We start from the raw sequence: 13,192 nt of genomic DNA, 5'->3' as shown, positions 1-13,192 counted from the left end.
TTGTATTGTCTGCAATGTTAAGTCTTTTGTGATCTTTTGTTGTGCTGTTTTTTATAAGTGTCTTGTTTACAGACATTTGTGCTTTGCTCCTCAGATTTTATACTAATTTGTATAGAAAATCAGCTGCAGTGGCCTGACACAGTTTAATGGAAAATTATTGTTCTTCAGAAAACCATTCTGTCTGTCTGTCTTTCTTTCTTTTTTATTCTCTACCCCGTGTTTTTATCACTGAGCCTGATAGCATCTTGCTACACAACACAAGAGCAACAGACTCTGATCAACAACCCACATGAGCTTTCCTGCTAAAATCTCCTCTTATCTAGCTTACAAACAAAAAAACAAACAAACATTCACCGGGGAAAAGAGTGTTAATTAGCAGTTTATTACATTAAATCAACATGAATTAATTATTTTATGTGATTTTGCATAGAATTGCCATATTTTGATATTAATTTCAGAGAAAATTATTTGTATTAAATACCACATTGTTCATTGAAGCTACATCACACAGCCATAGTGTAAAGTATGACGACTCTCAGGCTTTACTATGACCCTCAGGTTTGTGTCTTGTGTGCTGTGTGTGTGTTTTGTCTCCTTTCAGGTCCTGGTAGGTGGAGACTATATTAGTGCAACTGCATGCACCTGGCACCTCTCCATCCAGAATGCATTTAGGATCAGTCATCCTCATTCCTTTCCCTCTCACCTCATCACTGGCTCTCCCCCTGCACCACACCTTTTCTTTTCTTTTGTTTCACTTCTCTTTAGTTTACACCACAAAACATTACACATTCATACATCCACTCACCAACACCACTGATATACTGACTTACTATTTCATACATTTGATTAATATATTTTGATGCAGTTTCTAAAACATAAATGTAAAAGATCCATTTTTCAGTACAAACGTGTATTTCTCTTCATTTGTCATGGCCTAAGAGCTGGGTCATGACAGCAGGAGAAACTGAATGTAATCCTCTTGTCTTTAAAGGGTTAAACAATGTCTCATCCATATCTCATCTATAATTTATTATCATAATATCATTTATTCATGCCAATACAATGCAGGAGAATGGAGTTTTGTATGTGGTACTCACAGGTGCATCACTAGTTTTCCAGAAATGGTATCCACTGATTATATGCAAACTGTTAACTTTAAGGTCTGTGTGTGTGTGTTGGTGAGAGAAAGAGAGAGGGAGAGAGAGCATGAGAGCAGCAGCACTTAAAACAAGGGCCAAACGTACAACCTGAAATGTAGGTAATGTGAGTGGGAGCGTACCTGTAGTCTCTTGTTTATCTGGGTCCGTTATTGTCGTCTTTTCTCTTCATTCCCCCACACATCAAAACCTAGAGACACAATATCATCTCTTATGTTTGATAGAACCAGTTTCATTCAAAAATATAAATACTTAGTCAGTCACAACTACACATTCTATCATTAACTGGATACATTTGTGTGTAGCTTCAAATTATATTTCAAAAACTTTATGCCACATTTCAAGTCCAATACAGAAGAATCAAATGGTTTCAGCATACTAAGGTTCACTGTAACTTACCTGACATCAGGCTGCAGGAGACTCTGAGACTGTCTGCATCTGCTTCTGTATTTATACTTGATATAGAAATCGAAAGCATTTCATACACCTGAACAACCGGTTTCTGTTTATCTTTTGTCTTATCTTGATTTGCTTTTGTAATCAGTAAATACCAACACGGGGTGTACTCATTTCTTCCAACCATATAGTGTGATGATAGAATTCTAGATTGTTAATATTATTATCTGGCACATCTATATGCCGCCTCTCATTGACAATACATGCAGGTTTATTTGGTTACAAAGGTAAAATCCAAGTGTCTAAAAGATAAGATTAAGATTAACAAAGTATGTGGGAGCCATATATTATCATCTAATAATAATAACTGTCATCAGCAATATAAGTTATGTTGAGAACCTGGGGGTTTGTCTATCCCACTATAGGCCTATAAGTGTGGAAAAATTCACAAGCAGCCATGATTAATCACTGCTACTCTGTTTTCCTGTAAACAATTAATTTATCAGAAATCACTGAAGCATTTCTTCTTCACTTCCATGTAGTTGACAGGAATGCTTCTCAGTGTACTGACAGATTGATTGATATGAAATATTTTTACATACTGTTGAAAAGAACCACCCACACACTGGAATGTGAAGGTAGACAACAGTGTTTTGGATGTTTTTGTGACAAGCAGGTTTGTCTGGTTTTATGTTTAAGACTCAACAGTGTTATTATGTATAACAGTTTAATTATGTCACAAAGGTGGCTCACTTCACCAGTTGGGGTAGATAACTACAGTACATGTCCTACATTAAACTGTAGTGAAATTATAAGTAATCAATAATGGCAAGCAGTGAGTTCTCTGCCAGGATATTCCTTGTTTTCTTCCTTGTCTTTTCCATGAGGAGTTGAATCAAGGACTTTTGGGGTTTACCAACTATTCTGCTGGCCATTAAAACAATCCTGGATATTCTTGGACCTACAATTGAACTGACTTTACCAGAAAGGAAAATGAAATGTTAAAACACCCTAAACAAGAGTTTTGTACACTAGTTATAACATTTACTGACAAACAACGATGCTGCTGAGTCTTCTGACAAGATAAATCACTATGAGCACTTTTTCAAAATATGTTTTCAGAGAAGCTCACCTGGAAGTCAACTGTAGAAAGATATTTGAGGCTTTCCTCAGTTCCAGCATGTTAGCCGTCAAGTGAAATTTTCTCTATTTTTAAATCTTGCTTTGCACAGATAATTTACTAATTACTAATTGATTAATTATATGTTTAAACTAGCTGAACTAATCAATATTGTTATATCAACAGTGAATCAAATCACTATAAAATATGAAAAGGTTTGTGTACATATTTTTTGCCTCCATTTGAAGGTGCAGTAGAGATGTGACAGGAAATGCTTTTTGCTTTTTGGTTGCACAACAATTTTTTCTTACAATATTTTTCCCACCTTTTCAGTGATCTGACTACACAGAGCCTGGTTTACTGCCCTCCATCGGGCCACTGATGAAGCATATTATCATTTCTTTAATTTCATTAGGTTATATTTACAACTTCTTAGTAAGGGTTGTTTTGCTGGCCTTTGTCCAACCTGAAGTTAAATCAAGCTCCATGTATTTTTCATCTCATATTGTAAATAAATTGAATCATCACAATATTCAGTATCTATCTCCATGGCTGCTTGGCACATGGGACTTTCTCATGTTGTGTCTTGGCCAATCCCTTGGCAAAACAATTACCATGTGCAACACATTTTACAGCAGGTGTAAATGACAAAGTTTTGTTTCGTTTTTTTTTCAGTTGCCACTTACTTATTTTTGGACTTCTGCCAACTGTGTTCTAAGACTATTAATGCAGTCATGCAGTGATAACTTCATAGGCATTTGTTTTTTTTTTTTTTTTTTATGTTTTAAGGTTATTTTAACACATTTCTCTCTTTTCATGCAACTATCACATAAAAAACATATTTTGTAAACATTTGACACAAGCAGAGACTTCGAACTTGTTCCTAATGAAGATAAATCTGTTGCATCAGTTCATTCACTGTGTGAGAATATACAGAGGTACAAAACGTTTGAGTCTATAATTGCTATGAAGTCACATTTAAAGAGACAAAACAATGTAAAGCAGCTGTGTTGTGAGTGTGTGAATGTGAGGTCTTACAGGGACAACAGTTTCAGAGTTTCAGGAGAGACTGAAGAGTCTTCAGGTGATATTCATGGGTGATGACATCACTGTAGTCATGTCGAGTCTAGATTTGTCTCACAAAGTGCTTACAGTATCTAAAGTGTCTGACCAAGTAGATAGTTACACTGGGTGTTATGGGGATAAAAATCTATGACTTGATGTAAATGACAGGACAGATATGAAGCAGTTAATAAACTGCCTAAAGTTTTGGAAATTTTCAGTTTTGTTACCTGCAGGTTTGAACTTATGATTTGATTCACTGTGTCAAAAAGATAAAATGTTATTTTGCTGTCTTGAGTGAGTCTTTTGTTCCAGTTTTCTTTTTTAAACACCAATATGTCATTTTCATGATTGTATGAAGAGTTCTTAGAACACAACTGCTTTTGGGACATGCATTTGCTGTTGTGCAAATGGACACAGAGTTGTGGTGTTTGTGTCAAATGTTCTCAACATCGGCCTTTTGTTTCTAACAATATTTCAAAGCAACAGAGAAAAAGTTTATTCTTCCTGGTTATTTTCAGCCATTACTAAAAAGCAAGAGGCGCATTACCACCAACCTCCGGACCGGAGGAGAGCCTGGGAAAACCAACAGGAGACGCATATGAATAAGGGTAAATGAAAGTTTATTAAATCATATCTGTATTTTATAGAGATATGAGACACTTGATGTGTAAATGGGGCCTAAATGAATTTCATTAAGTACAATTTCAGATTCTGGTATTTTAAGCTTAATTTATACTTCTGCATTGAGGTGTTACGCTGTACTAAGGGCAGCTACATGTGTTGACTCTGTCGCTTCATTGAAGGCTGCACTGCAGCTAACATGTCTCTTCTAGAATATAACTATAGGTTGGGCCTCCAGCGGCTATAGCGTGGAGATACCACAAGAACTGTGATTGCTCAGCATGAGTTGATTGTGCTTTCTCCTACAAGCTTCTGACACCTGCATTTATTGAAAGGCTGGAGTTATTTTGCAGGTGTGTGTGTGTGTGTGTGTGTGTGTTTGTGTGTGTTTGTGTGTGTTTGTGTGTGATAACAACAACACATTGACATAACAACTCAGCTCAGCTTGTTTGGCTTGTCCTTGAATCAAAGCAGCAAACAAAGACAAGCACACACACACACAAAGACAAAAAGAAGTGAGGAGAGATGACGGCCTTCCTGCTCCCCAGCAGCAGATGTCACTGTGTTCAACATGAATGTTGTTCTGCAGTGGAACCACTGGATGGCAGCGTCTGACATGCAAAATGTGCAGCAATGAAATGAACTTTACATCAAAGTCTCCACCTCTCAGTTTTAACTGTTAACTTTGTTCACATTCAAACTCCAACTGAGAACCGAATCAGTTGGAGTTAGTTAGTTAAAATAAAGGATTCTGAATATTTACTGTTACACTGCAAACAAAAAGGAACAAATAATAGACACATAAACACTTAATTATGTTTTATTTTATTATATTTAAGCTAATTTATACAGTGGCTTTTGATTTTAAATGTAAAGCAGTATGTTAAACATTACTTATGTTTCATGTGTGGAATTCATATTTACTGCTGGTGTTTTAAAAATCTCTTTAAGTCTGATGGTGATGATGATGATGATGATGATGATGATGATGATGATGATGATGATGATGATGATTGTGACATTCACATAACTGTTTTTATTTCTACAACATAAGGATGAAGTTTCCCTCATGACTCCTGTTCATTGAGCAGAACTGCAGCATTTATTTCTCTGTCTGTGTTGCATGTGTCCCACTGCATGGACTCATTTATGGTGGTGCTACTAAAAATATCAGTTGCCAGTTTATTACGTCCACCTGGATAAAATAAAAAAGTAATTGCTTCTCTGATGAAGGTTATAATGTTGAGTTTTTGTTGAAACTGTTGAGAGAGGTGATGATTTGTCTTTATGGTCATGTTGAGACTGCATTAGTGCTGATGTTGACTTGTATTGTCTTTAGAGGGGTTTCTACATTTATGTCTACCACATTGTTCTAAATGGAGAAGAAAAGAATATTTGAAACACAAAAACTCAACTTTATAACAGTCATAAAGGTGGATTTATTACAGGACTGTTGAATTAGCTGCATTAGTTTTAGCAGGTGTGTAAATTGTAGACAGCAGTATTTTTCTCACCTGAAAGAGTGAACAAGTTAACAGGATGTACAGTTAAAAAGTCAAAGAGAAGATTCCATGTTTTCATTGGAGATATGGAGGCATAATGACTGCATGTGCAATACAGCACAATATATGCAACATGCAGCACTGTTATAGACACTGTATAAAACAATGTGATGAGACAGGACTGACTGGAGAGACTCTGACATGCAGAGTCATGTTATATAATATTTGAAAATGTATATACATGTTTATTTTGTAAGCACACAAGTTGCTTGTACTTACAGCCTGTTGGAAATAGCTTATTGGTAAACATTTGTTTATTTTAGGGCTGCAACTAATATATTGTTTCATTATCAATTAATCTGTTGATTATTTTCTTGATTAATCGTTTAGTTGTTTTGTCCATAAAATGTTAGAAAATGGTGAAAAAAGTCCAAGTTGACGCCCACAAATGTCTTCTTTCGTCTCAACCAACAGTCCATGATGGAGGTGATGGAGTTTCTTCTTCTTCAACATTTTTTCAAATAACACATTAAAAACGTTGTTTAGTTATTGTTGTAGCGTTAATGTTACATCACCTGAAAAGCCAGAGAGCTGGCTGAAGGCAGCTCAGGAAGGTCTGCGTGTCAGTACCAGAGGATCTATATATATATATATAGATATATGTATATATATGTATATGTGTGTGTGTGTGTGTGTGTATATATTATATTATATTATTGTTATTATTGTTATTATTGTTATTATATTATATTATTGTTATTTATTGTTACAAAATGTATTTTGATCAAACTTGGCTGTGAGGGTCGGTGAGTGATTCAGATTCAGATTCAGATCAACTTTATTGTCCCACACGGAGAAATTCATTTGGTCCAGTGCTCCAGACATAAAAGCACCAAAGAATCCACAATAAAAACAATAGCTACCCAATAAGACCTCAATATAATCATAATAAAACACATCTGATCACACTGAGACACAACAAAATCAAATTGAAACAGTCAATCCAAAATCAGTAAAATCAAATTCAATATAAAAATGTAAGTAATATGATAATGTTGGTGGGTCAGAGGTTGCCACTAGCCTGATTCTTTTGCATTCACAAAGGGGTCGCCCAACACTTAACGCCACATCTCCTCCACCACCACCCAAGAGAGTTCGAGTTGGGGTTCCAGATGATGTTTGCACTGACCAGGTTGCACACTGGCCTGTGAAATGTGACAAGTGTGGCCGTTGCAAATTCTGCAAAATCAATGCAACCACCACCCTCTGTGAGAAATGTGATGTGTGTCTTTGCTTCACTGAGGAAAGAAATTGTTTCAAATTTTACCATTTGGCTTAGGCTAAACTGCCGCAATGGTTCAAACATGGTGCTAATAATTCAAGAGTTTTCCCTTCAGTGATTTTTGGGTTTTTTAATACAATTTTTTGCACTATGTACATGTTTTCTCGAGTTTATTACGTAAGTCTGTTGCACAGTTTTGAACAGCTAGAGTAGCTTGTTGAGTACACCTCCAATATGAGGCAGTACTTATTTATTTTTATTCAGTTTGCACATTTTTGTGTTGTAAAACAAATCTGAAAAAGAATTTCTTGTTAAACCTAACCAGCAGACCTATAATTTTGATATATGTTGTGGAAATGCAAATAAAAAGGCAAATCTGTGTTACTATGCATAAAACTGTCAAGCTGATTTATTTTCAAATGAGGAATAAATTTACCATAAACGCCCAATGTGACATATATGTGACATTACAGATCTTTGACACTAGGTGGTAGAATTTTAAAAAAAAAATCAGAAATGTGTTCCTTGTGGTCCATTTGGTCTGTTTTATATTCCCCATATTTTTCCTTTAAGGAGAAATGGGTCCGGGTTCTTATGGGTCAAATTAAAATCAACATCAGTGTGTTTTTCTAAAAAGTGTGACTGTTACTGTGGATAATCCACAGAAAAGTAAGTAAGTGGGGACATTGTTTTTAGAAAGACATGATACTGTTGAAGTCTTTTAAATGTCACTTTTTAATGCACCTCTATTGTATTATCTTAATATTGTGGGTGGCTGTGGCTCAGGAGGTAGAGCGGGTCGTCTACTAATTGGAAGATCAGTGGTTCCAATCCAGGCTCCTCCAGTCCGTATGTCGAAGTGTCCTTGGGCATGATACTGAACCCCAAATTGCTCCTGATGGCTGTGCCATCAGTGTCTGAATGTGTGTGAATGATTATATTTCCTCTGATGGGCAGGTTGGGACCTTGTATGTAATATGTACCCATTAAAAAGTAGTGAAACATATTTCAAAACAGCATTTCATTACATGACCTTTGAACTACGTAGGCCTTCATCATCATCATCATCATCATTACATTTTTACTTAAAATAAAAAAAATAAACAAGAAAAAATATGGTAAATATTTAAAAGTCTGAGTAATTGTTTCTGTGCTTTCTGCCATCATCATCATCATCATTATCTTGACACTGGTTACTATTCACATACAAGTGATATATGTAGCCATATAGCAATATGAACAAAGAAAAAAAACATATTAATCCATCACTAATCATTAATCATGACCTTTTTTCATGTGGTCTTTGTAGAATATCATTATAATTGTCATCATCAGCATCATAATTGTGTATTCACACGTATGCAAATAAAAACTCGAAAAAAAAACAAAAAAGCAAAAAAATTATGATGATCACAAACCAAAAAATAAAGATAAAAACATAAATCTCTTTTTTACATGATCTTTATCGTTCATCATCATTTTCTTTATCATTGTCAACATCATTATCATGAACACCAGTCATTAAGCATGAGAGGAGAAAACAAAATATTGGTAATCTGCAAAAAATAAAAAAACAAAATAAAAAAAATAAAAGAAAGTAAAAACGTAAAAGCAAAATAAAGTTAAAGAAATATCATAGAAAAAGTTGAACGGTCTAACATAACTATTTCCAGCATTTCAACTTGTTCAACTCATCATTTGTCATTCATCATATTCACCAGACCAAAGGAAGCCACAGTATTCACTGTCAGCAGCTGCTTTAGTCTGTTTGAACCACAAAGTCAGTTACATAAAAAAACACAATATTAGACATTAAAACAGTAAAAAAAAAAAAAAAAAAAAACAATATACATTAAAACAGTATTGAAATATCTTGAATTTAACTAATTGAATTTGATCTGATCTGCTGAATGCTGTAAGGTGTTAAGTCTTCATGTCCTTTTGCTCCTCTCCAAAGTGTATATTTACATGTTTCAAATTATTTGTTTAAAGACATTTGTATGTTGTTCACTTTATGTTGAAGGCATCTTTTAACTTCTTCAGTGCTTGTTCCTTTGTGATTCTCTTCCAGGCCTCTGGAACATCAGCTGGCTTTGCGCTGTATAATTCAGCAAACTTCTCATTGTATTTCACCAGTACAAACATCCAGTAGTCAGATGCCTCTATGCTGCGATCTGGAGGAATGTGCCAGTCTGGATAGTACTTGGTGTACTTTTTGTAAAGATGCCACTTTCCTTTAGTGTCTATGTTTTTAAATCTACGATCACTTTGTACATCAGTTGTACACAGTGTTTCAACCAGCTTATCAGTGCCTTCATAACTGCGTTTACAAAGACCTTGTGGTCGATGAACAGCTGCATGATGCTGCTTGTGATCTTTGCCTCCAGCCTCACAGGGAACTTTACAAAATGGACATTGTTTTCCACAACCAAACACTAGCTTGAAAAGCTCATCCTGTGGTTTGATTGGAAGTTTCTTCAGAGTCTCAGTGATGTTTTCAGACTTTGAGAATTCCTCCTGAAGCTGTTCTTTCAAGTCTCCTATTGACATTTTGAGGCTGTTGATAAATGGATGACATGTGCTTTGGATTTGAAACAGGGCGGTTTTTTCATCCTCCACTGAAATTGAGATGTCTTTAATCAAATTCTTCCGCATGTTGCTGATGAGCTCTGTGATGCTTTCATTGTTGTCTGGCAGTTGAACATCATCTGGTCCTTTTGTGGCCTGCTCTAAGGCTGCTGTGATCTTGTCAACTATCACCTTCAGATTCTCTTGTTTCAGTTTTGTCCTCTAGCATTTGTTGCTTGATGTGCTCAACTATCCAATCCTTAACATGTATTTCATACATGTCAATGTACGTGGTAAAACTCACAAATTTTTCCTCTTGCAGCAACTCTTTCTGAATGTTGTACTGGAAAAAGGAGCGGGAACTGAACTCTGCTGAATGACAACTTGTCAAAATTTCATCCACAATGTTTATTCCCAGAGATCTGTTGATGTACTCTTCCACAGCAGGTTTGATACAAAACTGGACAAAATCATTTGCTTTGCACTGACAATCATCTCTCTCTTTGTATAAATCAAGAAAATCTGACAAGTACTGATTCTTGTACTTCTGCAGCTGAATTCGAGGATCATTATCTGACAAGAATTTTTGGTGCATTTTGAGGAATTCCCTTGAGGCAATGCCACACATGTGAAGTTTCAGGTCAATCTCAAACTTTGCATTTCTTTTGTGATGGTTGTGACTCTGATCAAGGGATTCATCCATTATTTCAAGAAGATCCCTTGTTAAAGAGTCATTGTAATCTGTGTTTGTCTTTGCTTTATCAAGCACAAACCGTGTGCAAGATTCAATGACACTGTCAGCAAAGTGCTGCAGTTCTCCTAGTCCCCAAAACAGATATCCAGCCTTCTTCTTAATGGAGTCTGTATGTTCAGGTTTGGTTTTAAATGGACCCTTCCCAAACTCCTTTAGGTCTTTAATGTTTTGGAATTTTTCATTAACATTCTGATTTGAGAAATTTTTTCTCAACTGCTCCAGGACACATGCTGCAATATTTCGCTCTTTCAGGCCAGACACATTTTTAGTGGCTTCAGTCCACATCTTTTCAAACTTCTGTTTCAGCTGTTCATCAGACAGTTTATCAGAGTTTTTACAGTCACTCAGGAGGTGATGTCATCAGAGAACATGATGTTAGCTTCCACAGCTATGCTGATGATACACAATTATATATATCCGTAAAACCAAGCAACCCACTTGCTCTAAACTGCCTGACTGCCGGTCTGTCTGCAATCAATAAATGGATGAGTGACAACTTTTTAAAATTAGATGAGGAAAAAACAGAAATCTTATTAATTGGCCCCAAAGCAAAAAGGGGTGAGATCTTTAAAAGACTTGGCAACCTGACACCCTTGGTCAAATCAGAGGTAACAAGCCTAGGAGTCATTTTAGATTCTAACTTGAGCTTTAAGTCCCATATAAACACCAGTTGAGCTGCTGCCTGCTTCATGTCTGGCTGGCAGTGAGCCACTACTTATTGATTCTCTACGTCTTGTGGCTAGTCTCTGAGATCTTCTTTTTCATTGGGGTTCGTGTTGCTGTCTATCTTTCAGTTGGGAGTCGCTGTCCCTTTCTGGTTCTGGGTCATGCTGCTCCCTTTCTGCCTTGCTTGGACCTTGTGCTCTGCAGCAGTGATTGAGATGAAACCAAAATCTCTTACCCTCTACTTTCAGTGCGGTTGGGGTAGCTAGGATAACCTTAAATGGCCCTTCTCGCCTTGGTTGGTCCCACTTTCGTTTGAACACTTTCACGTAGACCCCATCTCCAGGCTCGACTCTCCTCAGCTGCTCTGGGATGTCAGCGTCCTTGTTCTCTGACACCGTCTTTATCTGTTGGAACACAGCCTTGTGTATTTGCATTAGATGTCGCAGGTAGAATGTTAGTTCTCTTTCACATTGTTCAAGCAGTGGCCCCTCGTATGCGATAGGGAACCGGCATCGGTCTCCCTGTGAGTGCTTTGTGCAGTGTTAGATGTTAGTGGGTTAGCTTGTGTTCGCATAGACATTAAAGCCAGAGGCAGTGCATCTACCTGATTAACCTTATAGTCACTATCTGCTCTGATCTTTGCAAGCTTTGTTTTCAGTGTGCCATTTGCTCTTTCTGCTGTTCCCTGTGATTGTGAATGGTATACACATCCAAACTTTTGTTTGACTCCTAGCATTTTTAGGGCTATTTTAAACGTCTCGGCCACAAACAAGGGTCCATTATCAGAACTGCTGGTATCTGGCAATCCGAACCCTGGAAAAACTTCTTTGCACAAAAACTTAGCCACTTATCTACAGTCCGGACCTTTCGTCGGGACTGCTTCTATCCATCTGCTGAATCTGTCGACTACCACTAGGATATATCTGAATTCTCTTATCCGTTCCATCATGTCTATGAAATCTAACATTAGGTGACAAAACAGTCCTTCTGGTGGTGGAATATGTGCGATTTGCACTGAAAATGCTTTCCTCACATTATGATGCGCGCACACTTCACATTCTCTCTCCACTCTCTCTCTCCCCACCATACTTTCTGACATACTTTCTGAAGTCTCCTCAACACCTCAACCATACTTTCTGAAGTCTTCTCAACACCTCCCCCATTGTGCAATGGTCCTGGCCATGCGCACTACGAATAGCGACTTGTGCCATAGTCCACGTGAGGGACCCTCTTCTGTCAGTTTAATTGCCCCCCTTTGAAGCCATATAGAATGTGCATATGGACCTGACTGCTGTTGTGCTGCTATAAGGGATGCTAGATTTGTTAGTGGTTCACAATCTTCACCCACTAGTTGTGGTCTCATACAGGTGGAAGTAGCTGCATGTTTTGTAGCTTCGTCTGCCAAATTGTTGCCTTTAGCTATCAGGGAGTTAGTTTTCTGGTGAGCTGTGCATTTAATGATAGCTAATGCCTTCGGGTGATGTATGGCTTCTAACAGAGCTGAGATAGCCTCTCCATGAGTTACTGGGGAACCATCAGCTCTTAGAAATCCTCTTTGTTTCCAAATGACTCTGTGAACATGGCAGACTGCATATGCATATTGTGAGTCTATTGTGCATATCTTGACGTGGCCTTAAGAACACATCTGTTGACTGGACACAATCATGTGGTGTGCCTTCTACAGGCAAAACCATGCATGTAGCAGGATTGACTGTGGTGCAGCGTTGGATTGTCAGCTCTGGGGCTGAGAGGATTACCTCATAGCCTGTTCTTCTAGCCTGTGTTAACACAAATCTGGGGCTGGTGATTAGGGCATGCAGCTGGTGGGATGTGTATAAAATGGTTGGATGGCCCATTGTAATAGCTGACGCCTTTTGAAAGGCAAAGGCAGCTGCTGCCAGCCCTTGATAACAGGGTGGAAGACCTGTCTCCATGTTGTCTAATTTGGTGCTGTAATATGCTAGTGGTTGCTTACCCGTGGAGGTGTCCTGCATCAGCACCACACACGCATAGCCTGCTTTTTCTGCAACATATAGATGGAATACGTTAGCATAGTAAAGG

General features: G+C 37.3%; 1 protein-coding gene and 1 long non-coding RNA gene across 2 annotated transcripts in view; one reads left to right on the top strand and one right to left on the bottom strand.

Annotated features, from left to right (window-relative positions):
* Positions 1–13,192, top strand: part of LOC122987791 — a 61,815-nt gene that overhangs the window by 2,307 nt on the left and 46,316 nt on the right. The gene's annotated exons all lie outside the window — the stretch shown is intronic.
* The window catches only part of LOC122986704 (up-regulator of cell proliferation-like), a 60,387-nt gene that overhangs the window by 13,162 nt on the left and 34,033 nt on the right, over positions 1–13,192 (bottom strand). The window lies entirely within an intron of this gene.

Source organism: Thunnus albacares, chromosome 1, assembly GCF_914725855.1.
Source record: "Thunnus albacares chromosome 1, fThuAlb1.1, whole genome shotgun sequence".
In the NCBI taxonomy this organism is placed as follows: domain Eukaryota; kingdom Metazoa; phylum Chordata; class Actinopteri; order Scombriformes; family Scombridae; genus Thunnus; species Thunnus albacares.
The sequence above is the reverse complement of the archived record's forward strand: the minus strand, read 5'-3'. Positions and strand labels throughout refer to the sequence as shown.